We start from the raw sequence: 7,515 nt of genomic DNA, 5'->3' as shown, positions 1-7,515 counted from the left end.
CTACAATACAAAATGAATGTATTTATTTAGATGGTGAGGTCTCCAGGGGCAAAGACTTTCTCTTATGTGTCTTCTACTGGACCTGGCACAATGGGTTTTGTCTTGATGGTGCTGTAATACAAGCAAGTAGCATATCTGAAAGCCAGAAGGTGCACTGCAACCACCCACTTTCACCTCCAAAACAATATGGCAGGGGCTTAGAAGGATCCAAGTCCTGCTTGCTTAGGAAGCAAGTGTGAACTACACAGTGTAAGGAGTTTAGTGGCTTCCTACATAACATCACTAACGACGGGAATATGAAACCTTTTGCATTCATTCCACAACCACAAGCCACTCACTAATAATAACAATAATGGATAATACTAGAAGCAAGTGAAATATATTTGATTTCCTTTGATTTCATTCTTCTCAGAAACTCAGCAGTTGTTCTGTATGAAATCTGGTGGTTACATTAAACTGCATTTTCAATAGTGTTTAAATTAAAACTATGCACCCAGATGCCAGCTGAGAGTCTTTATTCAATGGGTCTGATGATAAAATGGATGAAAGCCCAACTCATGGATGTAGGAAGCCAAGGTCTCCCAGCATGACAAAGGCCTTGCTCTATATAATAAAGTAATTTTTTTTAGATAACCTTTTGTTTTCATTATCTGTACACAGCTTTGACCTGCTTTATTTTATTACTTTCCACATTTAAGTTCTCAAGGATTGCAGCTTTAGCTTAGCAAGAAGCCCTGCAGTTTCTGAAGCACAGTGAAGGGGTTTGAGCAGGGGATCATCACCTGCTTTGCAGCTTTCATTGAAGTCACTCTTCAGCCATCTGAAGAGTAAGAAATACCTAACAAAACCCCAGAAGTTGCCAACTCAGTGTCTGTAACATCTTTTTCCTGACTTATCTTCCAAGTCAAATTCAAAACCATTTCAGTAGACTGGTCCTTAAGTGATATAGATCAGTGCAACTTCACTGATGCTAAAGAAAGAACCTGGACTTAGCAGCAGTTAAAATTAGGGCCTGTTCTCTTTATATTACAGTGGCTGTATTTACATTGGCAAGCCGTATGGCACATGGAGTAGGAGGAGCATGGTTCTCAACATACAGAGTGAAATGGAGATACAGAGGAACAAATGCCCATAATGCGTGATACAGGGATTTTACTTTGGGTCAGTTTTTCCCATGGAATGAATACCCAGTAGCAACTGGCATACAGCAGGGGTGCTGCTGGAGGCTTGGCATACAGTGGAGTGCTGGGTAATTCTGGTTTAGTTTCATTTTACAGTATTCTGCTTTAGGTGCTTCAAGATTACATCAACATATAGACCAAAGAATGTTTAGGTGAGATGACTGGGAAATCTGTTTCAAAAGTACAGTCCCGATATGAGCAAACATAAATCAACAGCATGAATCAACACTGTAAATCTAGGGTGTTCTCTTAGAGCAGATAAACAGACCTCAAATTTTGAAATGTGTCCCTTTGGGACTGCACCAACTATCTGTGTTATTATAATCTTGAATATTCTTCAGAAGACCATTCTGACCCACAGCCATATGGACTTAATCTGCCTTCAGCATTCTGAACATTTTTTGGGCAAACATTTGCTCATTTATGAAATTAATTTTCATATTCTCCAAGGATGTGCAACATGGAATACAATAATAATGTGATACCTCACTATCTGCTTCTTATTAGGGGCACAGGGCATAGTTTCAGGCTCAGACTCAGGGTACCTGCTTCAATGCCTAGAACTGGGTGGAGAGAATACTGCCAGTGCCCTTAACAACAATAAAGTTTCCTCCTAATGAATTCTGTTTCACTGTACTAAAGTCCTATTGTAAGCAGAATAGATGTCTTTAGACCATTTTTTTGATTCAACCATTAATTGTTGAATTAATCAAACCAAATTTAAGTTCCCTCAAGCTTTAAGTTTAGCATATAACAAAGGCAGACTGCTTTGCCAAAACTAGACTTTCAAAACGGGTGGACTTAGTGTGTGGCAGCCAAATTTTTGAGCATTACATTTTCACACCTAACCTAGGCAAGACAGAAAAGACAAAGAAAAAAGCCAAAAAGTGAGGGATAAACCAAAGACATTTTGAGGAAGCAGAAGATGTTTATGTATTTGTAAAATATCCTGTTAAAAAAAAAAAAAAAAAAAAAAAGTCCTTTCTTAGACTTCAGTCTAGCTTGGCAAAAGAATGACTATTGGTTTTATTTCTATTGCTGCAGCATGTGGGAGGTGTCACTGTTGTGTTAAAAAGAACACAACTCTAAAGCACTTTTGCTTTGGCTGGACATATTTTATCCAGTAGGTTAGGGAAATTTACTGCTAAGCATCACACAGCTAATGCAGAAGATCTAAATCTCACAGCTGTCGTAGCAAAGCTTAGCTTTATGATTCAGAACACAAAATGCAAGGCTGAGAAAATATATCATGGGCAAAGGAGTGAAATCCAGAAGACCATCTTGAAAACAAGAAAATAATTTTGTAAGAATATAGGCAGTGTGGGGTTTATGTGAATATTTTGCACAGGAATCTTCATTTAAGGAATGTGTTTAAATGAAGTTGAAAGTACCAATGCTTCTGAGAAATACTTCCATAAGCCTCAGAGTGACATGAAGTAGTATCTATTATTTCCATTGATGCACAACAAGAAGACTTGTAGAGACTCTGTATGAGATATCAAGTGAAATAAAAAATGCAGGCCCTTGCCACAAAGTTTGTAGCACTCAGGTATATAGGGCTATCAGGAGGAGTACAACAATCCCCTCTTTTTAGGTGAGGAACAGAAACAAAGGACAATATTCTTATGGGTACACAGATTTTGACTCCAAATGATTTCATTTTCGTTGTGTACATAGGCGGGTAATGTACTGGTGATATATAATTTTTAAATACAGGCAGCTTCCATTTTCTACTCTGTCTTCTTATCAAGCAGGTCTGAGACATCCCGATTCTCCCCACACTGCAGGGCAAAGAGGGCAAGCAGGAGTGCGTCACTGGAGTAGGGTGATATTCGCAGTGGCAGGGACATGGAGCAGCTGGTGGGAAAAGAACTGAATACTTAGAGCAGCTGCAGAACTTTGGATGGCACAAAGGGAGAGTTAAAGACCTGGGAGGAGGAGCCGCCTGGGGCTAGCAAGTTGAGGAGGGGACTGTCTCTAAAGCCAGTTACCTAGCAGGCAACTTCACAGAGCTTGAGTGGGAAACCTAGTTCACATGGGTAAGCGTCACACTCACTCTCATGCACCCTCCACCCCTACCCATGTAGGTTCCACTGTGAACACTGTCAACACTTGAAACTTTCAAGTCATGTTCCTGGATGACAGGGGTTTGTGGTGGGAGACATGCTGTACACCTTCCCTTTGAAGCCAGGTCACTGTGCAGCAAAATGTTCAAGATTTGCACTAGGAGCAAGAAGGGAGGGTGCAGCTCACCAGCCTAGCATAGTGGACACTTCCATCGGAGATGATGCCTTCTGATCTCTGCTTCAAGGAGACTTTTGGCATTTGCCAAAGCTGGTAGCACAGCTGTGTTTTGCAAGGAGCCCTGTCCTGCTGTGTTTGTGCTCAGCATGCTGAAGAGACCTGCTGGGTGAAACAAGCTGGGGAACAGCTGTGCCCAGGAGCAAGGACATGCTGAGCCACCCAGAAGCCAGAATCAGCTCTGGGTATGAGCACTTCTGTGTGCTTGGAGACCTCCACGTCACGAAAAGAGGAGGCCCTAGCAAGCTCAGGCACATTGAGGTTTAGGCAGCAGTCATAATGCTTATTTTCAAGGTTACAAATTTGTTGTAGCCCTTTTGTTTGAGGCACTAAAGTTCTTAATTGGAGTTGGCCCCAAGCAACTTGCTTGAGGTTGTGGAGCAGCAGTTCAAGGAAAGCTGGATCTTCTCAGTCCTGGTCACAGCAGAGGATGTGGTCATGGGTATGCAGAAAGGAGTCCATACAACTGCATCGGAGTTATCTTAGATCTTTTTTCCAATTAATAGACTGTACTAAACACTTTTAAGGTGAAAAAATCCAACTGATGTTAGACGTGTACTTTAGGGAGAAAATAATTTGCCTCTTGTTTCTTTCCACTGATCATGAAATGACGTCATACAACTAGGCATCTATCTTTAGTCTGATGAGTTCTATTTTAATTAACTAACAAAACCAAGCTCCATTGAATATAAGCAACAGTTGGGATTTTGAAGTGTTTTATCTGAAGGGTTTTCTGTTCGTTTTATGTTGGGCTTTTTGCCTTCCTGTGAAGCATTACATTTGTACCACAGCTGGCTATGGCTGGGATGGACTCATGTTTCTGAATGCAGTAAAACCTCATTAGTGGTTGTTCTGCTGATCCACTGAGGATAAACTACAAGCACTGGACATTAGGAATATTTTTACCCTGGGTCAGGCTGGCTGAACTTTGGGATTTTTTTTACTCTCGGTGAAGTAGCAAATTTGTTCTTTTTTCTAGGCTCATCTTGAAGATTTTTATTTGAGCTCCCCTACTCTTACAGGTGTAAGGTTACACAAAAAAAAAAAAAAAAAAAAAAAAAAAAGATTTTCACCTCTGCTTTCCTTCCATCCTGGCCTGCTCCTGCACTGTGTTACAGTTCTGGCTGGTTTTGCTCTTGTTCAGATGCTACTCTGTACTCTTGAAAGTGCCACGTAGTGGTGAGGTGGTGCGATGTAGATGGGGACCCTTCTAAATTAAACTTTTTTTGTCTAACACGGCACATATTATATTTATATGGATCACAAAGAACTGAATTTGAGGGCTTAGATGGTCCTCTTGAGCCCTCTGTTCCGATATTCCCACAAAAGCATGCAATACGGTCAGCATAGATCTTGATCTAAAAACTCACTTAACTGCAAACTCATGAGTAGTCATATTGCCATCAATGCAATGAACTAAAGTTTGGAACTTGATTGTCAAGGGCACAGGTCAAGAAAGCACAACATAAGGCTTTTCATAAAGCAGACATACTTTTATAATTGTAAGTATTCTATATCTTCTGATTTATTTGCCAGAAAGGTTGCATTTGGGCTCATAGTTTTTCTGGAATATTTCCTAGGCCCCTGAAGAATTAAAAGCAAATACAACAAACCTAGGAAATTCACCCAGTTTTGTGTCAGTCCTATAGACCCCCAAAGATATTTTATTTCTAACATCATCTGGATAAAGCCAGTTTCACTCCCTGTGCAAATTTCCGTTGACTCAGAAGGGTGACAGCATCTGTTTTACCCACCCATTAATACCTTCGTGTGATGAGTATGAGAACAGGCCATAAAAAGGAAGAAAGACCACTGATAACTGGATAGAAAACAAATCAGAATATTGCTTGAATTAATTTGGAAGATTTCTTATGAGACCTTTGTGTTAGTCCAGCGTCTTCACATCATGTAAACGGAATGAAACAGCAGGAGGTGTTATGTAGGCATTGCTAAAACTCTGCTTTCACTCTTCTGGCTTAAGTGCACACAAAGCAGTCACAAGTTGTCGGTCTGGAGCAGTCCTCTTAGGCCCTGGGAATGGCAGGGGTATGTTCAGCATTGGACGCAGGTAGTGATGCAGAACTAAGTGACACTTTGGTCCATTGGGCAGCATGAGGTAAAGGAGGATATCTTTTAGGTCTGGAAAACCTTCTCAGTTATGCCTGGGGACTTCAATCGTTTAATCACCACTCACAGCCACTGAGTTTGACAGAATCTGCGTATTTCAGTGTCTGAGATCTAACCAGGAATCCTCATGTAACATTAAGAGTTTATGCAGTGTACTGTTAGCTAAGTAATAGCCAATTTGGCAGCCTCATAAAGTATCACCCTTTATAAGTAGATGTTTTCATGTTTTCACTTCCAGCTTATACATTCCAAAGCTGTGTACCATCACACGGAAGGGAGTGCTGTTTGAGACCTCTGACCATCCCCCATCCACTCAATGTCTTTCTTTCTCTTGAACAGTAGTTGGAGAAGTGGGAGGTGATGCATTAAACCTTGTTAATACTTTTGGTTGGTTTATCCTTTCCATTTTGACATTGTATCTTGTACCTGTCATTTTTATAAATGTATGTAAAATTGGTTTAAGGTACAGGTTCAATTTGGCATCCAATTTTTAACCAGTGTTGCTCATAAATCATACACAGTATGTATCAGTTTTAAGAGGAATAGGCACGGATGTCCAAGGCTTATGAATTCCATGCAGCTCATAAATTCTCCTGGAAACCTGGCTTGTAATAATATGGGCATACAGTTTCCACTTCCATTTTGCTGTAACTTCGACTAAGCCTCAGACAAAACTAAAATCTGATTTACCATAAAGAGGTCATGATTTGCATCTGCTTATTCATTTTGTTAGAAACTCAGCATTACTAAGCTTGACAACATTTTTTTCTATTTTTGATTATACTGATAAAGAGGACAATGTTGCTGTACATAGATGGGATGAAGGGGAAGATTTACTTTCCTAAATTAGCTATGGAAGTTTAAATCTGAAAGCTGCAGAACCACTCTGTGTCACTGATTTCCAGCAGAGCTGTGGTATCAACGTGCATTTTTGTGCACTGAAGTTATGTTTGTCCTTTTGCTTTTTCACATCAGTTTTCTCGTCTCTTAGGCAACTCTTAGAAAACTTCAGTGACTCTGAGAATTTTGAAGTCCTCCGCCCAGGAACCAAACAAGCACATGTCTTTTAAAGGTGACTATTGGAGAAAGGACACCTTCTCCCAGGAAGAGATCTTTGATATGACAATTCTATCCTATCAGGAAGGGTTTTACCCACAGACAGAGGCTGAGCATAATTTTGAGACAGAATTGGTATTTTTGTTGTTTCTGGAAAATCGGGACATTTCTTTTACAGAAGCAGTGCTGATTCAATTAACACTAATAAAATATTTTATCAGCCTACTGAAATGCATGTGTGATGTTCAGTGCATATCTGAAGGAAAAATGGTCATTATTGACACTTTTGTGAACTCAAAACTTTCTTCATCAAAACTGTCAGGAAAAATCTAAGCATTTTCATAAAGTTGTATTGAAAACTTTTTTGTGGGAGAGGCATCAACTGAAAGTATTTTCATTAAAAAATGTTACAATACAAAACGTTTGATGATACATCTGGTGTTTATGCAATTTAAATTTTGGACTTCTGATTATGTAATATTTTTATGCTACTTTATGTCATGTAAGACTTCACTTTTTCTTATTCCCATAAAGTGTATAATCCTTTACTTTGTTAGCTATGAACTTCAAAAAAATCACCTTCCACTTGAAAGGCAAATTAACTGTTACCATTCCTCCATCTTTTCTAAGCTCTTCTTATATACAGGGTACAGAGGTGTGGTACCTGGATCTTTTCTACCTGGTTTTGCAAAGTGAATCTGTATTTGTTTGGTTGAAGCCTTGTAAAACTGTAGTAGTTTAGATCCAGAGATTTCTATTCACATGACAAATTTACAGAAATTATTTCATTAAGAACTTCCACTTTCATTTCACACAGAAATGATTGTATGCCTGGGATTTTTACCTCTTG

The 7,515-nt window shown here is 39.5% G+C and overlaps 1 protein-coding gene across 7 annotated transcripts in view; it reads right to left on the bottom strand.

Moving 5' to 3' along the window:
• The window catches only part of LOC308065436 (uncharacterized protein), a 250,785-nt gene that overhangs the window by 198,129 nt on the left and 45,141 nt on the right, over window positions 1–7,515 (bottom strand). The window lies entirely within an intron of this gene.

The sequence above is a fragment of the Falco punctatus genome, assembly GCF_963210335.1.
Source record: "Falco punctatus genome assembly, chromosome: 6".
Classification (NCBI taxonomy): Eukaryota; Metazoa; Chordata; class Aves; order Falconiformes; family Falconidae; genus Falco; species Falco punctatus.
The sequence above is the reverse complement of the archived record's forward strand: the minus strand, read 5'-3'. Positions and strand labels throughout refer to the sequence as shown.